The following is an 18,581-nucleotide window of genomic DNA, read 5'->3' on the forward strand; positions in this document are numbered from 1 at the left end:
TTTCTATGAGTTAACCCATGTAGACACTATGCTGAAGAAGACAGCTGTGGTCCCTGTGTCCCCAAAATGGAGGGGGACTCTGGGAAGATCATTCAGTGACCTTGTACTGGCTGGAATGGAACAGAGAAGAAACGAATTGGAGGTCTGTGTGGGAAGAGTCTGCATGATCTGGCAGGAGGGGATGAAATCAGGGTGGTGGCCACCAAGGATGGCCAGGCTGTGTCCTGTCAGGAAGATCCCCGTAAGTGCCCCAGACAGACCCAGTTCCATCCGCTCTGCTTCTTATCAGCTATTTGGCTCTGAACAAGTTAGCGTCTGGGGTCTTCAGTTCCTTGTTCTGTACAATGAAACTAATGGTGCCTGCTTCACAGGGTCACTGGTGACTATTAAATTAGATGATACATAGAAATCTGACCCCTCAATAAATGTTCTCTACAGGCAGGCTATTGTTAATATGAACATTAATCACAAGGTGTATCTAGGAGACAGTTGGAAGGAATAAATATGAGGACTTGGAAAGTACTAGAGTTGACACTAAGTAACATTAAAGTGATTTAATTGGTAAACCAATTTGGTAAAGTGGGATTACCAAATCACTTCAAGCAAGGCCTGCAGTTCCATTTAGGAAAACAAAAAACAAAAACAACAACAACAAAAAAAAACGCTTGAGGTCAGTGTCTGGGTTAAAAGTTTCCACCTTTATTTTTTCCAGGATTCCCCCAGATGGCAGTTGGATAGGCTCCTAGAAGCCCAGAGTCAAACCAGACATGGTCTTGCCCCACCTTCAGGTCAGGTCAAACTCTGGGAGGAAAATCCTGGACCAAAAATGAGGTGCAGAATGAAATGACTGCTCAATAACCATCTTTCCTTCTGTAAACAGAATAAAACCTCAATCAACATCTTACCTTGTTTTTCTTTTCAAGTGGCAGACACATTGTATACAAGGGGCCCACAGGATAAGACCCCACTAACAGGGAATAGCCCCACTGACTCTCTTGCCAGTAAAGAGCTAAAATTCTTGAAGAAGTCTTTGAGCCAAAACTCTCAGGGAGAAGTCCCAGGAGACTGCCCATCAGGCAGGAAAATGCAGGCAAGATGGAATATGTAAAACGATGAAGTAGAGAATCATCCAGCAAGCCTGCACCCAGCTATGTCTTAATGAGACAAACTCCAAAGAAGCTCTCCCTTTAATCTGGCATTTGAAACGAAATGCTGCTAAGAAGCCCCCACCTCACCCGCCCCACCCTATGTGTTGCCATGACTACCCAAGTTCTTAGAACATGAAAGAACAACCTCAGCATTTCCCTCTAAAACAAAAGAAAATTATTCCAGGTTTCTGGGCAGAGAACATCAAGGAAGGGGACCTGTTACCATAGCAGGTTCTTCAGAGTTGCTAGTGATGAAATCTGAGCCGACCAGGATGGGCCTTCAGCAAAGCCAAGGAAGGAAACGGGATGACAGGACCCCAGCTCTTGCGCAGTCCCGGTCCGCAGGGCCCACACTGCCGTCAGTGCTGGCTCCCTCCCCTCAGCTGGACCTCATTTGCCCCTGCAATGAAACTTGTTAAAAGAAAACACATCCCCTGTCCATATGGGAAAGGGCAGGAGCTCCCAGGGCAGTAGGTCTGGGGCTCAGTAGACCCCAGGTAGGTAGTGAAAGGTGGTCTCTCCTACTCTCTAGCTGGACTTGCTCTTGAACAGAGGCTGACCTGTGGCATGAACAGGAAGCCCCTCCAAGCCCCCTGAAGCCTAAGGTCCTGCTAATGAGAGCTGACCCAAGAAAGCAGAGCGGAGGCGGCCACAGCTGGTCAGCCAACCTGCTTCCTCGGTGTTCCCTCCCCTGCCCAAGCTTCAAATCAAAACTCAGAGTATTGCCCTTGACCCTGCCCTCTCTTTCATCCTCCACACCCAACCTTTCTTCACATTTTGAGACCACTTCTAAAAATTCCTCAAGTCCAGTCTCCTCCCCTTCCCCTTCCCCTTCCCCTTCCCCTTCCCCTTCCCCTTCCCCTTCCCCTTCCCCTCCTCCTCCTCCTCCTCCTCCTCCTCCTCCTCCTCCTCCTCCTCCTCCTCCTCCTCCTTCTTTTTTCCCTCTATTATCACGGTCTTGGTTAGGTCTCACCAGCTCTAGTCTGTTGCCCCTAGAACCATTTCCATACTGGAGCTAGTGGTCATTTTAAAACACAAATCTGGTTGTGTCAACTGCTGCCTACAAATTCCTCAGTAGCTCCCATTTGCTTGGGGATGAATTTTCAAATTCCTTCAAAAGACATGTCTATGTCCATAAGGAACATCTCACCTCTGCTCACTCTGCTACAGCCACAAAGAAAGCATTTTCCCAACATATGCACTCTTCCCTGCCTCCTGGATTTCCCAAACAGTTTTCTTGGATCATCTTCCCTAATCCAGCCTGCTGGTATCTTCTGTGTGTCCCTCTGGATTCACTTTCTACCCTACTTTGCTGCAGAGCCTGCCCTATATGGATCACATGAGCAAGCTCCAGCGTTCTCTGGCTTCTGGTTGGGTTTGACCAATGTGGACCACCATGAGGAGACTGGCACATGGAAGAGAATGAGATCGGGATATTTATTCTCTCCCCATAAGGCTCCACCAGGCTGGCTGATCCTTAGAGGAAAGGGCACTCCTTCTATCAAGGTGACCTGCACTACATGACCCTCTCTCTTTCCAGGGTATAGTAGTCCCCTCCCCACCTACACCATTTCTTCTAGGCTAGCTGTGGTAACAGTTCTGCTCCTGTTAGCCGTGGGCTTCTACCCTATCTTGTATTCCTTTATACCCTTTCCAAGCATTTGCAAATAACCTGTTTGTACATAAACCCTCCTCAAATCATCCTATTTTAAATGTTTATCTTTTGCCAAATCATAGCTATTCTCTGGAACTAAGCTTGCCTCCTCCAGGAAGGCTTCCCTGTTCTTCCAAATCTTGCTTAGCTGCCCCTCCACTTGGGGATCCCAGAACCTCTGTATATTCTTCTGTCACAGTTGCAAAAGTCAGTCACATGCCCTGAATCTGAGTCCCTACAGGATGGAGACCATGGGTTGTTACTCATGCTTGCACCCCAGTATCTAGCACAAAGAAAGTCCTCAAAAGACATTTGCTGAGTGAAGAAGAGACTAGAGCTCCAGATCAGTGAGAATGGGAAAGCAAGAGGGAGAGGCGCTGCCTCCTATTACAATACCTTACTTCCTAGGGAAAAGGAGGAGACACCGTTTCTTAGCCTGGGGGGAGACAATGGAAGTGTCCCCATTAAGTTGAGAGCCCTGTGAACTGTCAGCCCTGGGAAACTCACATTCCTTTGCTGAAATAAATTACTAAAAGTCTGGGGGCTGTTCCAAAGGACCCAGTCGTACTCACTCCTGTACACTACCACATTATTCATTCAAGCAGTTTATGTAGGTCTGAAATCCTACCCAAAAGGGAACAATCACTTTTTTCCCTTCTAATTTGAGTCCCCAGTGGGTCCTGTAAGAAGGCTGGGAGAGCCAAAGCAAGGACTTCCAAGTAGAAAGATCCTTAGGCACCTGGACAAATCAAGGGTGATGGGTACATGTGGTAGGTGGAAGGCAGAATAGTGAACTGCTGTAGCAAGAGGAGTCTAAAGTTCTGGCTCCTCCCTCACCTAGATATGTGACCTTGGGCAACTTACTCCACGTCTCTGAAACTCAGTTTCCTTCTGTGCAAGTTCGTGGTCATAATAAGACCTCACTCATGGAGTTGTCACGAACATCAGGTGAACCAAAACACCCTGCAGGGGCCGAGAGCAGTGGCTCCCAGCCTATTACGTGCTCCCTTTCACCTCCCATCTGTTACTTTTCTGAAATGAAACGTACAAATAATAAAACTTATGCATTTTTTAAAAAAATTCATAATACTGCTTGGGCACACGTGGCCCACACCTGTAATATCTTGGGTACTTAGAAGTCTGAGGCAGTAGGATTGCAAGTTGCCAACCTGGGCAACTTGGAGAGATCCTGTCTCAAAATAAAAAGGACTGGGATGTTGCTTGGTTGTAGAGTGTCCTTGGGTTAAACCCCTAGTACTGAGGGTGGCAGGGGATCAATATACTAATCTAACTGAAGGATAAAGAACTAAAAAGAAAATAACTTAAAATAATATGCATTTTCAATCCCCAGCACTGCAAAAAATCATAATATGCATTGTAATCTATAAATGCTTGAACATAACTACACTAGAGGAGATAATGAAGTAGTTGGATGATTACACCTACTTACAATGAATACATTTGAATTTAAAGAAGTAAAGCAATATTTATTGGAACATTATGGATACTTCTTTATACTTAATGTTTCTGAAACAAGACTAAATAAGTACTATATATTCATACAGATAGGTAGAATCACTATTCATCTTTGAATGCAGAGGAATAAAGATGTGTTGTTTCAGCAACTCAAATACCAAGAACATTTTGCTCTTGGTATTGTGGCTTTCTGAAATGGTGAACAACACTGGTAAAGATGAAATGTAGTATTCTCTCTACTTACACGATGGTTGCATTCATGAAAAATTCAGTGCATATCAAAAATGTGCAAAAAGTATTTTGTGCAAAATGGAATTAGGTCCTAGTTTCCGACCAATATAAAGAAATTTTCTACCTACATGAACATCTGGTGGGGCATACAAATGCATGTAGAGTGCAGGACAAATCTTCATTGTACAAGACTGCCCCACCTATAGCAGGAAGTCTGTCTCCCCTCTGCCTCCACCCAAGTAGTGCCGGCAACCATGTAACAAACATAAATACACCACACGGTTCCAGAGTGCCTCTAGGGGGCAGCACTGTCTCCAATGCCGATCACAAGTCCAGAGTTTATGGGATTATCACACAGACAGGTATTAAGGAGCATAGGATGATAGCCATTCCAACCTCCAGGAACACAGACAGTCAGCATTAGGGACTATACCAGCACATCATACGCAGACCCCACTGTTTCGTAATATTCTGCTAGATTTTTGTTTGGTTGGGTTCAACAGGCAAAGGCTGTTCTGATGGGACAGGGATGAGGTCTCTCTTGAAGAGGATAAAGAAGAAATCAGTGCCAAAATAGAGGTATATCCCACAGGCTTCTTCTTTTTTTATTTACTTATGGGGGGGCGGTGCTGGGAATTGAACCCAGGGCCTTGTACATGCTAGGCAAGCAAGCACTCTACCATCTGAACTATATCCCCTCACATAGACTTCTGAGTAAAGAAAAAGTCTCAACAAACTAATGGACTCTTGAATTTTACTTCCCCTGGATAGTAACTGGGACCTCTTTGAAAAAGAGTACCATCAGTACCTTTTGCAAATAATCCTTGGTTTGCTACCTATGGCTGTTTTGTAATCAAAATCAGTGTTGAAATATTTGCCCTCTGTATTGAATGTATCTAAAGAAAAACCATTGGTTTCTTGTTGGAGATAAACCATACTTCTGGCAAGCCCAGTTCAGGCATTGAGTTGAGGCAGTCAACTCTTGTGCACCCACCCTGCTCCTTCCTGTATGTAGTCTTAGTACAGCCATATGACCCACTAAACCTTCTTCAAATCTGAGGACTCATTTCCCATAAAAAGGAGCAGTCACTTCTAATAATCCCAGGAAAGGGCATATCCTCAGACAGGATGCAAATTCAGATGGTTGCACCAGACAGGAGGGACTCTAGCCTCCTCAACTTTTTTTTTTTTTTTTTTTTTTTTTTAAGTGGGTCTATCTTAACTTTCAAGGGGGCAGTTGTCCCAGCTTCCTCCTGGAAGCTAGGGCTGCTGCAATGGCACTGACCACACAGAGGCAGCCCCCATACTGCATAGAGAGGGCTCTGAGCCCTCATGATCAAGTCATGTCTTGTAAGCGAGATTTTATAGGGTCATGTTACTCTGTTTATTTCTTTTGTTCTCTCCTACCTGTGATAAAGGCTGGTCTGAACCATCCAGCCTGGTCTCAGCTATCCTGTGTGTGTGTTGAAGAAGAGGGCTGATGAATGAGAAATCCCAAGGGAAAATTCCCAATCACCCCTCTCCACATAGAGATTTTTCCTTCACTGCTAAGTGTGAAGGAGTTGACTTTAACTCTTTAGAAAAGGTAATAACATTGCCTCACAGGGTCTGGTGGAACCAGGGAGGTCCTAGTCTTAGATGAATCAGGTAAGACACTTGGAAGGGATCGCAAGACCATGAACTAGGCCCACAGCCAGGTCATCAAAACTTCAGAATAAAATAAGGCCTATCTTGAAGCAAGGAGACCTGATATTCATACTTATCCTGTATGGAGCACACTTTGTGTCTGTTTTGCCAAGAGACAAAGTGGTCCACCAGTAGTTGGTGTGGGTGAGCCTGTCTTTGGGATTGAGTGGCTCCATCTGTATACAGAGTGGATCCAGTGAAGCTGGACACTAAGAAGGCTTGAAATACATCCACTATGTGTGTTTTTGGGACAAGGGACCAAGAGAAAAATAGAGAAAAATAGAACAAATGCACAATTAAATAAAATGAAAAACAAACAAAAAAAAAAACAAAAAAAAAAACCCTATTTTCTCAAGGTTTGTTTCTCATCATCTCCTATTCTCCTGTTCTCCTTAGGAGTCAAGGTCATGCTGGTCCCTGGAGGTAGGAGGAACTACATCAATGAGGGAACAGGGATGGCTCATTTTTTTTTTTTTTTTAAGAGAAATTGGCATCATTTGCAGTTGTACAGAGGAATACCCCCTTTTAGAGACGTTAGTTGGAGCTACTTGCTTTGTTTTCTTTTCTTTTCTTTCTTTTTCTTGGTACTGGGGATTCAATCACCGAGCTACATTCGCAGCCCTTTTTATTTTTTGCAGCAGGGTCTTACTAAGTTGCCCAGGCTGACCCAGAACTTGGGATCTTCCTGACTCAGCCTCCCAAATCCCTGGGATTGAAGGTGCCCAGTTGGAACTGCTTTCTTTATTGAGCACAGCAGCAGCCTCAGCAGCCGTGAATCCCCCCACCATCTGGCCTTCTCCTTGGGGCAACCTCCTAGACTTGGGGCACATTTGGGGAGATAATCAGGACTCTCTTCAGTGAACTCAGATCTCACAAAGCCAAGTACACTCAACCACTGCTTCACAGCCCTGCGTGCACATGAGAATCACCCGCAGAGTTTTTAAACACATCCATGCCTGGGCCTCACCGCCAGAGAATCTGATGTAATGGGCCTGGGGTGGGACCTAGGCATGGATGGGCTTTAAGGGCTCCCCAGGTGATTCTAATGTGCAGCCACAGTTGAGAACCACTACATTATACAGCAGGAGAGGCCCTTGGGCTCTTACTCAGATCACAGTTACTCTTAATTTATATATACTTCTAACAATCCTGTTGTCTGGTTTTCTAGCTGGTGTAAGATTAAATGCAGCACATTTAAGGGAGAGAAAGGCTGTTAATGAAAAGACACTAAAAGCAGCAAGACATAACACATGAGAGTCTGATCACAGGGGTAAAGATAGAAAACCTATATAAAAAGCAAACACAGCATTCAACCTCTCTCCCCACTCCAGCATATCCTCTTTACAATAAGGCCTAAGGGGAATCACTCCATGGAGAGGAAGGAGCCAGAGGGTTGCAGTGTGAAGGACAAGTGATATATACTTACTGTCCCTGATGTGTAAGGCCTATGTTCACAGTTGCTAGAAACATTGCTTCACTGAATTTTCATCATAGCCCTATAAGAATTATTAACCCATTTTGCAGATGGAAAAATGAAGATTCAGGGAGGATCACTGGCTTGCTCAAAGTTGCACCAGCAGTGAGCTGCAAAGCTGGGATCTGAGTGTCAAATGTAGGTCCATTTGATTTGAAAGTCTATTAATTTGACTCAAAAGTTCACTTATGTTCATTGTTACATTGGGGAGATAATCAGGACTTGCTTCAGTGAATTCAGATATCACAAAACCAATGTTATGTAACTAGTACAATAACTGATATTTTTGTGTGTACTGGGGATTGAAACCAGGAGTGTTCTGCCACTGAGCTACATCCCCAGCCTTTTTTATATTTTGCAACATAGTCCCATGAACTTGCTGAGACTGACCTTGAACTTGGAGATCCACTCATGTCAGTCTCCCGAGTTGCTAAAGTTATAGGCATTCACTACCATGCTTGGCTAATTAACTGATATTTCTAATGATGGACCAATGTCTGGAGCTGGATTATCCTCAGTATCCAGCTATTCAAGATGTTCACTTTAGGAATAGTTACTCATATGCATGTGTGAGCACCCCTCTTTCCGCCACACGCGTGCTTTTTACCAGAGATGAAAGAACTGAGTATTCATCCGAGAAGCAAATAAATAAATAAATAATACAAGTTATGTCCCAGCTCACACCATTCATCAGAATGAATACCAGATGGCTAAAGATGGAAATGAAACCATAAAGGTACTAGAAGAAAATATAAGTGAATATTTTATAATCTTAGGATGGGGAAGGACTTTCTAAACATGTCAACAAAAGCAAAAACCATAGAAGAAAAGATTGATAGATTTGACTACATAAAAAATTAAAAACTTCTGTACATCAAAAACCAGAATAAATTGAAAAAATATTCAACCTCACTAGCATTCAAAGAAAGGCAAATTAGAACAGCAATGAGAGACCTTTTTTTTTTCTGATCAGATTGGCAATGATTAAAAAGAATGGTAATACTGAGAGTTGGCATGAGTGAGGGGAAATCAGCACTCACACATTGTTGGAGGGAGTGTAAATTGGTACAATCTTTCTGGAAGACATTTTGGCATTATGTATGAAAAAAGCTATGAAGGCCCATACCTTTGACCTAGTAATTCCATGTATAAAAACATATCCAAAGGACAGAATTGACCCACTACATACGTACAGCATGTTCAAAATATGCAAGGATTTCATTTACTGAGACACCATTTGGAATATTGAAGAATTAGAAGCAACCTGAATGTTTAACAAAAATTAGTTGAATAAATTACATGGTCTACATAAAAAACAATATAATCATGTTATCAAAAATGATGCTAAAAGACAAACAAATGGAACAGAACAGAAAGTCCAGAAACATTCCGAAATATATACGAGACTTTATCTATGATAAATATCAAATCAGGGAGGCAAAAGCATATTTTTAAATAAATGGTGTTTGGCTAACTGGAAAAAGAGAAACTGGACCAATATTTCACATAGTACACCAGGATAAACTTCAACTGGATCAAAGATATAAAACCATAAAATTACCAGAAGACTAATACAACTCCTTCACAACAGAGTAGTGAAGACTACTATAAGAGTCTGGCAAACATAGCTACAAAAACCTAAAACCCCTGCAGGGCAAAAACACCGTAAGAAAAGAGAAAAATACAAATGACTAACTGGAAAAAAATTACAACTCCTTTTCACAAAGGGCTAATCATCCTAATACATTATTTGTTTCTATAAACCAAGGAGACTAATAACCCAAAAGAAAAAAAAAAACATTTCAAGAAAAAGAAAACATATAATTTTTTTTCTTTCTTTTGGTACTGAGGATGGAACCTAGGGTGGCTCTACCACTAAGCTCCATCCCAAGTTCTTTTATTTTTAGTTTTTGTTTTGAGGCAGGGTCTTGCTAAGTTGCCAAGGCTGGCCTCCCCAGTAGCTGGGATTATAGGTGGACCCCACCATATCCAGAATAATATTGTGTATTTTAAAAGTAAAATTGATTTAATAATCAATTTAATAATGATGCAGATTAATTTGTGTCAACACACAAAGGTTTTCAAATGTACTTAGTAAGGCTTGGGGATGTAGCTCAGTGGCAGAGGACTTATTCAACATGTGTGAGCTCCTGGGTTTGATCCCCAACACAAGGGAGAAAAATGCACTTAGTGCCTAAAATAAGTCACAGAAATATATATATAGAATAATCCCATTTTTAACATCATATTTATATGGTGCTTCTCATTTATATTGGAAAAAAGGAAACTCTAGAAAAAAATACCCTGTAAAATATTAATGGTGCTTATCTCTAGTTGGTAGGAAGTGGGGTTACTTCATTTGAAATTTACTTTCTAAGTTTTGTAAGATGCTACTGTTGATTTCTATAATTACAAAACAAAGAGAAGAAAAGTTGAATTAGATAAGCTTCAAGGAAAAATAACAACCCAGGAAAGTTATTTGCAACATAACAAGAATTGAGTAACCTTAATATTTAAAGAGCTGTTCCAAAAAATAAGAAAAAGAAGCATGCTCTAGGACCCAAATAGACCACAGAATAAATAAATGTTTGTAATACCTTATTAGAAGGCAATAAAAGAATAATACTGAAGCTGTTTAAGGACAAGGATGGTCATTATATATTAAGGAAAAGTAGGTTAGCAAATAGTGCTGTTTTAACAAAAATATACCTATACCAGGGCTGGGAATGTAGCTCAGAAGTAGGGCACTTGCTTAGCATGTGTGAGGTGCAGGGTTCAATACCTAGTACTGAAAAAAAAAAAAGTATATATTATATATGTGTGTGTGTGTGTGTGTGTGTGTGTGCATGTGTGTGTATATATGTATACCAGACTTGACTTTATGTATGTATGTACATAAATATATGCACAGAATAATATCTGTGAGGATAGGTGCTAAAAGTCATATACATATGATCTAGGGATGGTAAGATCACAGGAATTTAATTTTTTCTTGTCTTAACATATTTTTCTGCAATAAAATGTCTACCCATATAATATAAAAGAATTTTTAAATTGTTTATGATACTGCTTTGTGGAAAAATTAGTCACAAGTTCATCACATTGTATTAAATGATGAAAAAATGAAAAAAAATTACATGTATAACAATAGGTAGTAAAGATGACAAAGTGTTGTGGATAATTTCAATCACAATTACTTTGTAGAACAATATTTATTAGTGTGACAGATTTATGACATGTGAAGATTATATATATTTAATATATATAATTTAATGTATATACAAAACCATTTATACAAAATGACTTTTCATTTAAAAAAATTAAAATGTATATGCTTAGAAAAATTTTGGGAGGAGACCGCCAAAGTATTTGTTCACTGTGGCTACACCTGGGTGGTAGAATTATAGGTGAGGTTTTTTTTGGTTAATGTTTTCATTAGTGCATTAAAGTCATATATAACAGTGGGATTTATTTTGACATATTCATAAACGCATATAGCATGGTTTGCCCCATTTCAATTCTGTTTTTCTTTTTGACAGATTTTTTTTTCAATTCTCAAAAATAAACAATCTCTTCTAAAATAAGAAAAAGTGAAGCACTATAGTTTTGTTTGTTTGGTACCAGGAAGCAAACCCAGAGGCACTTAATTACCGAGCCACATTCCCAGCCCTTATTTATTTATTTATTTTTTTGAGACAGGGTCTTGCTAAGTTGCTTAGGGCTTTGCGAAATTGCTGAGGCTGGCTTTGAATTTGCAATCCTCCTGCCTCAGCCTCCCAAACCACTGGGATTGTAGGTGTGTGCCACAGTCCCCAGCAGCTATAGTATTTTTTTAAGTGCTTTTAAAAAAAAGATGCTTCAAGAAACATTGTAAACTATCTAAAAATTTATTCCTCCCAAAGGAGCTGAATGAATAAAGAATTCTGGCTGAGATGGGCTACTGTGTCCTCAACTGAGATGCCCAGCCCCTCTTTCGTTCCCTAGAATCTTTTCTGGACTACAGGATGGACTACAGGATGTCAGCCACCATGCTAGGTAGAATAAAACTGCCCACCAGTATAGGAAGGCCTGATGCTGTAATAAGGCAGGGCCTATCCAAGAATCTTCAGTCTAGCCACCTGCCCTGTGGCAGGGGGTTTAACAGACTTGGGTTGGAAGGTGGTTAGAGGGCAGGATGGATGGGATGGTGAATGGCTAGGGCATAAAGGTTCTCTGTTAGGAACCATTTCTGGTCCAGATCCTCCCTTGGCTGCTTCTGCTACAACCTGCTCAACCATCCTGGTCTTCTCACTGAGCCTGCTTAAATGAAGGAGCAGCTGCAAAGGGGGGTGTTTCACATGCAGCTCCCTCAAAAGGGCAGGCCAGAGGTGGGCCCCGAGTCCCAGGTAGGAGGCTTTTCATGTCTCCTGAAAGTTTATTGCAATGGCTTCCAGACTGGCCTACTGACTTTCTGCCCTCAGACCCTGCCCTGTCCAAACCATCTTCCAACCCCTGCCATTCTTCTTGATATACAGCTAATTAGTTTATTCCTGGGATCAACACATGATATCGAAATCAGTACTTCTCAAAATTCACCAACAACAGACAAAAGAAATGCCTTAAACCAGGAGCCGTGGCTGTCTGTCTCAAAATAAAAAATAAAAAGGTCTAGGGATGTAGCTCAGTTGTAAAGCACCCCTGGCTTCAATCCCAGTACCAAAATAAATTAATTAATCATAATCGTTATCATAATCACAATTAAAATGTCTGGGGATGTGACTTAGTGGTAGAGCATCCCTGGGTTCAATCCCCAGGACCAAAGGGGGTAAGAAAGAAAGAAAGAAAGAATATTTTAAGTTCCTTGGAGGACTATGTAGCACTGTGTGGTCTGAAGCCACCACAAGCACACCTAAATTTTCTTAGAAGTCTCCCATGTTCTCTTAAAAATGCAGGAGAATTTTCATTCAACTCCATGCTATCTCTGAATTTCTTTTAATATGAAGATGTTTAAAATTATACACCTCAAGGAAAAATGATGTTCCTGAAAGGAGTATTGTGTTTATCCAGAGGCTTCAGGTATCATCCCTGAAGAAGTACCTGCAGGACAAAATCCAAACTCCTGACATTCAGGGCTCTTTATAGTTTGGCTCTCACAAATCTTTCTGCTTTCTTCCTTTGACTCTTCCGTCTCTGGCCACCTGGACTCCTGTCCTTTCCTGATCTTCCAGCTTTCTCCCAGGCCCTGGGAGACCACACTATCTACCTGTTGACAACCCACCATCTCCAAGGTCTCCAGGGGATCAAACACCACCTTCCGCATTAAACCTTCTCTGAAGGTCCCTTGACAGATAGGATGTTAAGGGTAGTAAGTTGCCACAAAAACAGTCAGTGCTTTGGAACCTGAAGCTTGATGTTCAAATCCTGTCTCCAATTCTTGACAGTGGACAAGTTATCTAATGACTCCTTGATCTCACTTATAAAATGGGGAATAATTATGCTTCCCTAAAAGGACTGTTAAAGAAATTAAATAAGATTCAAACGATGTGCAATGCCCAGTACATACTCCCTCGTACTCCCCCAAACTCCTACAGCAATTTATTCATATCATTCACATAGGTAGCACAGGTTTAGCTGGGCATGGTGGCACTCACCTGTAATCCCAGTGGCTCGGGAGGCTGAGACAGGAGGATCAGCAACTTAGCAAGGCCCTAAGCAGCTACATGAGACCCTCTCTCTCTAAATAAAATACAAAAAAGAGGCTGTGGATGTGGCTCAGTGGTTAAGCGCCCCTGGGTTCAGTCCCCAGTACCAAAAAATAAAACACACTGGTTTATGTAGTCACTATTTCTATAATGACTTATTTCCCCTCCAAATAGATCAGTGGTTCCCAATGCCCTCCAAAACTTCTTGTATTACTTGCATGATCCCATGGATTGAAAGATTTTGGTTATTAAATCAAAATACATTTATGAAATAGTAGTCCTCCATTCCAAACTCTCAATCCTATTAAGCTTTTTGAGAGCATTCCCAGCCTCTCCCATCATACCTAACTCTAGGGACTGGAGCTGGGAGCCACCCACCAAGACCATAAACACCTTGAGACTACAGCCCCGTCTCCACTCTTCCCACAGCACCTCACTCAGCGTCCTGCACTTAGAACAACCTAGTAACTGCTTGTGGCATAAACAGAAAGTTTCACACACATGACAGGGGGGAAGCCCTCTCCAAATGAGCTGGTGTGCAGAAAGGGGTCATTGTTACGGGAGGCAGAGTTGGAGGCGAGCCCTTCTTCCTCCATCCACCCGGAGCAGCACCCCCAATTACACCAGCTGGCCTCCAACTTCTGTGTGTGAGCCGATTAAAAAGCACCCTCTCTCCAGTGTCTGGAAACTCCTGCAAGGAAAGTTTGCTGCCCAAAGTTGGCTTTTGACTAGAGTCTTAATAAGAGGCCTCGGCAGGCTGTGGTGAGAGAGACAATGTCACTTAGAGGAGCAGCTTGAAGCGGCAGTTAGGAGAAGAATTATTTTAATGAATACATTTCCTTTCAATTGTATGGGAATATCAAGATCCCATTAGAATGGGGAAGCAATTAGAACTAATAAAGATGAATGCACAGTGCTCCGTGCGTGCAGAATAACAAGCAGCCAACAAAGGGCCTCAGGAGCGCCTGCTCTAATCCAAGTGAACCAGCGGCCAGCACGGGAAAGGCTCTGCTCAGCCACTCAAAGCTCCTGTGTCCCGCACATTCTGATCACGCCCAGCAAATGGCGTGAGTTGAGTCTCAGAGTAGGGGGTTGCCCCCCACCACTGCCTGGCCTCGTGGGGATTGAGATGGGTTGTTGGCAGCCCCTTGGCAACAGCCATTCAGACCAGGGCCCTGGCTCCTGGCCAGCCTCTCGCCTGCCCCTTGCATCGGGCCTCATTGTGTCCAGGTGGCAAATGCCTTCTCACCAACTCTCCTTGGAAGTTTAGAGAGGGGGCGGGACAGTGGAGGAGGGTGAATGAGAAGGGGGCCCTCTGCCCCATGCACCGCTCCTCTCCCCTCCCCCGCTGGCCAGGGTCTGTTCCTCCTCTGAGTTTGGTGTTATGTTACAGACACTGGTGAGTCACAGGCAGCCAAACACAGAAGTACTGTTGCTTACACAATTGCTCTTCAAACAGTAACAAACAATTTTCATTACCCAAGTCAGATCGAATCATCCGCCTGGCCATCCTGCCTCAATCCTAGTCACACAAACAGAACCCAAAGCCTCACTCTGCCCATTCTGCTCTGACAACAGTAGGCTTCATTTTGCATCAGCCTACGGATATAGGACAAAGCTCTTCCTCTGATCCTTTCTTTGAATCAGATTGGCTGCATGGCTGTCAAGATGGTCAGGAGAAACAGGGAAGATGCAAGTACCTACACAGTTTGGGGATTGCTCAGTTGTGGGGTGACATGTTACTCAGCACCTGTGTGAAGAAAGCACTCAAGAGTTTGGAGGACTCTATTGCCAAGTTTAGAAGGAATCCAACAAGATAACACTGGCTCCCCACCAAAGTATTCACTGGCCTTTTTGGAGTGTCAGTACTTGACATTTCTTTATTTAATCTTTTTTGGCCAGACAGTTTTTTCAAAGAGGAATGTATAAGCTCATTCTGAAATATCTGCATGTGAGGCCAGTCACACTCATACACTCATTGCTGGGATTTTTCTACCACTTCTCTTAAACAAAAAGAAATTTTTGTAACATTTCATACTGATTTCTTAATGGGAGAGTACTTTAAAAGCACATTTACATTTATAATCTTACTTAAATCTCAAAATAACCCCATGGGATATGCAAAGCAAGAGCTATCAGGTTTAAAGTTGAAGAAATAGCCCAGAGAGGTTCAATGTCCTGTGCAAGGTCACAGGATGGGTAAGGACTTGGCTCAGTACTCACCCACCTTTTCCACACCTTCAGAGTGCTAGAGATTTTTGCAATTCCACTTTTCTAGCTAAATTCTCTACCCTTCCAGATATTAACCACACTAAACCTTGTGCACTTTTGAGACTAGTCCAAGCTACAAAGGATCCTCCTTTAAGAAGATTCTAATCTACCAGTCATCAAAGTGTTTTGCCATCCCTCCAACCAAAGAGATAGATCCTTTTTTTTTTTAACAGAGGATTGAAGCCAGGGGTGCTTTACCACTGAGCTACACCCCCAGTCTTATTTAATTATTTATTTAGACAGGGTCTCACTAATTTGCGCAGGGGGCTTTGAACTTGGGATCCTCCTGTATCAGCCTGCCAAATCTGATACTGGAATTATCAAATCTGATACTGGAATTAAAAGTGTGCACCATCAAGCCTAGCTGCTTTTCCTCTCTTTTGGTAGCTTAGGTAAGGATTGTTTTAAAAGTTGGCCTGTCTGGTACATGGTGGGCACAAAAATGGAAAAATGATTGTTCCCATTCCTTCAGTACAACACTGTAGCATCTAGTAACTGGTGAGTTTAGAGTAAATCCACTCACCTTTCATACTCCTCACTACCTTCCATACCTGAAGGCCTATTCATTTAATTTTTGAAAGTTCTTCATTTCTATAATTTTTTAGGTATAATTTACATGCTGTGAAATGCATAAGTATTTAGAATACAGTTTGGTAAATTTTGACATATGTATTTCTATACACAATTCAAGATGCAGAACATTCCCATCACCACAGAAAGTTCCTGGATACCCCTTTCCAGTTGAGTCCAGTTGAGTCCACCCCAAGACTCCACCTTTCTAATTTCTACCATGACCTACATCTACCATCCTGATTTCTACCACCATATATTAGTTTAACCTGCCTTGAACATCAGATAAGTAAAATCATATTGTATTTATAATCATTTGAATCTTTCTTCTTTTATTCAACATGTCTACCAGACTCATCCAAATTGTATCAGTAGTTTGTTCCCCTTCTAAACGAGTTTTATTTTACTCATTCAGTTTTTATAGTCCAGCTGTATTATTACTAACTCTAAATTCCTTCAACATTTCTCTTACATGCAACTTTTCATGAATATTTCTTCAGCATATCTCCTTGGCCATGCTTGAGTGACCAAAACATGAAAGTAGAATATTTTCTATCACTGTCCTTTTAGGTAGAGGTTTCTAACCAGGCAGTCCAGCATGGTGGTCATGAGCACAGGCTTCAGATTACGGATCCGGATTTGCATTTCCAGTCCAACATGTAACAGATGAGTGGTTTGAGGTAGGCAATTTAACCTCTCGGTGACTGTTTTCCCCCTTGCAAAATGAGGATAATAATACCTTCCTAATAGAGATTTGTGAGGCCTACATTATATTGTACATAAAATGTTTGGCACATGCAAACTAATAATAGCCTCAAGCTAGACTAAAATAAACATTGTTTCATATTTTCAGTTTTGTTAAGTCAAATAAAATTAATGGGTATATATTTTCAAAGGTTTTTAAAAGAAAGATTTCATGTTTAGGTCTAGAAAAGTCTGTCTGATATTTATTAAGAATAAATGTTATTTTCTAAGAAAAAAGTAAAGCCTTCCGTCATTTATTCACTGACAATTACGTATGGAGTACGAACTATGAAAGGTTCTTCAAAAGAGTTATAGACATAGTCCTCGCTTTTAGGATGTTCGGTTTGGGGAGGGTAAGAAGATAAAAATAAAAATAATTATAATATAAAGTCATGTGTAAATAACAACAATAATCATCATCTATTAATGTAATGGTTAAGACTCTGGTCTCTGGAGTCACACTGTAGGGGTGCAAATACCAGTTGTGTGATGTTGGGCAAGTTACCTAACCTTTTTGTGTAACTCTTTGGGCTGTAAAATGTAGGTATTTACCATTTATCTAGCAGGATTACTAGCAGCACATACTCAATAAATAATCTCTCAGATTTATTAGACACTCAGTATGTGCCATGCACTGCATTTAAAGCTCATGTGCATTACTTTACATAATCTCTTCAAAACTGTCACTACTCTTACACCCTTTGTACAGATGAGGCAACTGAAGCGCAGATTAGGTAACTGATCTAAGATTATAGGTAAGGCTTTGCTAGTAAATAGCAAATACTGTAGGAAAGACAGTCATCTATAAGATAAGTATTTACCTTAATGAGAATCAAATGAATTAGTATTTGCAAAGTGTTTAAAAGAGCCTAGCACATAATAAGGCCTATATATATGGATGTTAAATAAATATGAATTGCTGCAGTGATTCAGAGATGACAGTAAATAAATTACATGCATGGTGACTACAGTGTTGAGGAATACTGGAAAGGTTATGTTTATGCTCGGCTGTGAATAGTGGATAGGTTTTGGAGAAATGTAGATGGCAGAGAGTGCATTTCAGAGAGAGAGAGAAAAGAAGAGACAAGAAGTGAGAGAAAACTTCCCTTTCCTCCAGCCAGTCAGTATTCCTACCAGTACTTCTTTAAAAAAAAATTTTTTTTTTCCTTTTAGTTGTAGATGGACACAATACCTTTGTTTATTTATTTATTTTTTTATGTGGTGCTGAGGATGGAACCCAGTTCCTCACACATGCTAGGCAAGCACTCTACCACTGAACCACACCCCCAGCGCTCATTTGCCTCTTATCCCTGTAGAATCTGCAGTTCTTACCCCTTCATCATAATTGTCTATTGCAAAATATTTCTGAGTGCCTCCATGTGCCAGGGTAGGTCTCAGTTCCCATTTTGCACTACAATCTTATAAACTGAATTTCCAGTTTTTGGCCGGCCTCACTCCAATCCATCCATCCCACTGCCATCAAAAAGAGTACAAAGTCACCAATCTGGCTCACACAGCCCCCTGCGGTCTTTCTCCATTGTGTCCAAAATAAATTTCAATTTCCCCAGCATCCTATTCGAGGCTCTTCACTAACTGACCTATGCAGCCTTATCTCCTACCTTCACCTTCCCACTCCGCACCTGAGC

The 18,581-nt window shown here is 41.5% G+C and overlaps 1 long non-coding RNA gene across 1 annotated transcript; it reads right to left on the reverse strand.

Moving 5' to 3' along the window:
- Window positions 1-679: 679 nt before the first annotated feature.
- On the reverse strand, window positions 680-1,839 carry LOC306670479. Its single transcript, XR_013766400.1, has 3 exons — window positions 1,709-1,839; window positions 1,372-1,548; window positions 680-870 (listed from the first exon to the last, which is right to left on the reverse strand). It is a non-coding gene; the product is annotated as an uncharacterized lncRNA (long non-coding RNA).
- Between the last annotated feature and the right edge of the window lie 16,742 nt (window positions 1,840-18,581).

Source organism: Sciurus vulgaris, assembly GCF_902686455.1.
Source record: "Sciurus vulgaris genome assembly, chromosome: 10".
Lineage (NCBI taxonomy): Eukaryota > Metazoa > Chordata > Mammalia > Rodentia > Sciuridae > Sciurus > Sciurus vulgaris.